Source organism: Lagenorhynchus albirostris, chromosome 4 (assembly GCF_949774975.1).
Source record: "Lagenorhynchus albirostris chromosome 4, mLagAlb1.1, whole genome shotgun sequence".
Lineage (NCBI taxonomy): Eukaryota > Metazoa > Chordata > Mammalia > Artiodactyla > Delphinidae > Lagenorhynchus > Lagenorhynchus albirostris.
The window spans coordinates 43,460,267-43,462,432 of NC_083098.1; positions in this window are offsets into that span (position 1 = coordinate 43,460,267).

Below are 2,166 nucleotides of genomic sequence, written 5' to 3' on the forward strand. Positions count from 1 at the left end.
TCGCGGAGGGCGAAAAGAAGAATCTGGAACCCGCCCGGCGCCTCGGCGAGGGCAGGGAACAACTCCATGAGCTTTCCTCTTGGGCCAGGGAGTTACTGATTTGATCATAAAAGCAGAATCTCTCAATCGCTCTCTCTTTCTCTCTGTCTCCCTCTCTTTTTCCCTTCCTCCCACCCTCCTTCAGACTAGTAGGCAAGTGGAGAGGGAAGGAAAGGGTGCAAAAGTAAATATAACTTTATATTCCTGGAAGAAATAGACCCCAGCGTAAAGACACCAAACTTTAAACCTGTTCATGCGCTAGTAGGGAGGCCTCTTTGGAAGAAACAGGAGTCCCGCCCTCACCCTACCCCAGCCCTCTCCTCCTTTTCTAGACCCAAACAGGAAAAGCTAAAAATCACTGGAGACTCTCCACTTAATAAGGGAGAAGTCTTTGCTTGAGGCCACTGGGTTTGTCTCAGAGCGGATCTCTCCACTCTGCAGGCACCGCGCGCTTTTACTTAACCCCTTTCTGCCCGGCCGGCGGCAGCCTCCATCAGCCTCTGCGGACAGCGCCCACCCACACAGCAGCCCCAGACGTCCGTCAGTCGGCTCCTAAGGCTAATTTATTGGCCCGACCCTCCATTATCTTTTTCGATTTCCTAATTAATCAAAGATAAAAGGCAATGGTGCAAATTACGATTATGAGGGAACTGGAAGACCGTTTTGAATAAAATGGAGAAGGGGAACATGATTGATTGAACGGCAGGAGAGTGGATAGTGAAATCTCAAGTGCGAGGAACAGGCCTCAGAGGGTGAAACCCTGACCCCTCCGTCTTGCTAGCTGACCCCTCCGCCTGCCCTAACACCGTCGCAACAGGACAGCCCCAAATGAGGTCACTTGTGTCCGAAGCCTTCGGAGGAAAGAGAACTGGGTTTCCTCTCGGGGGTCCAACCTCACTAGGCGCCTAACGCCTAGCTAACTCTACCCCACCCCTCCCACCATCCAACACACACACACACACACACACACACACACACACACACACACACACACACACACTCCGCAGCCACCCCTGAGGAATTTCAGGACTCCTGGCCGGCGATCCCATTCCACAGCAGCAGCGCCTTTTGACTGAAATGCACCCCATTATTGCGACACTGCGCCGCGTCTCAAGTCTCTCACGGTTTTCCTTCTCTTTGAATATTCCTCTAGCGAGGCTAACTCTTCATGAAATTGCAGGAAAACAAGTCTAGTAGGTCAGAGATTGCATTTGCTCGTGTAAGGGATTAATAGAGCCCCTGTCTGATGCTGCTTTCCAGAATTACGTTCGGGATTAAAAGGCAGACACGGCACGGCACACATTTTGCATTCTCTGGTGGTTGTGATTAATGTTTCCGAGGGGATTTGTACTGGGAGCTTACGGAACGTGCTCTCGGGGGTCTAATGCCCGACGACCGAGAGCAGGGACGAGCGGAGGGTCTGTGGGCACGCGCCAGAGCACTGGGGGATTAGAGGGGACGTCAGATGGGCGCGCGACGCCAGGCGCCGCGGCCTTTTAGCGCCTTCCTCCCTCTACCCCATCCCAGCACAACTGCTACGGAGGACCGCAGTGAGGACTGTCCGGGAAGGCGGACTTTAGGTCTTATAGGGGTCTGTGTAAGGGAAAATGCCCTCGAAGTGTCCTGACTCTGGCGTGGGAGAAGGGTGCTCAGTACCAGGCCGCTGAACTTCATACATCCCTCCAGTAAAGGGAATTACGAGCTCCGCGTTCAGGTGAAGCGCTGCTCCCAAACGCAGCCCCCCCACCCCGGTCCCCCAGTCAAAGAGTCTCCGGGCCCAGGCCAGGAAGAGAGTAACCTCAACCCCAGGAGCCACCACTCTCAGAGCTGCTTTCGGGGAAAGCCGGGAGGCACCCGTGGAGAGGAGCCAGAGCCTAGGCACGAAATACATCCCCCTTCCCACCGCCCCAGGGGGCGCACAAACGCTGACCGCGCGGTTGGAGGGACCAGGGAAGGAGAGGAAAGGTCCAGGATGCAAGGGGGCAGGCGGGGAGAAAGAAGGGAACCTGGCAAGCAAGAGAAAAAGAGAGGCAAATAGGAAGCGCGAGAGAAGAGCAGAGGGAGGAGAGCGGAGAAAATGGGGAAGGGGGTGGTCGCAGCTGGTGGGCATTACCGCTCTCCGGCAGA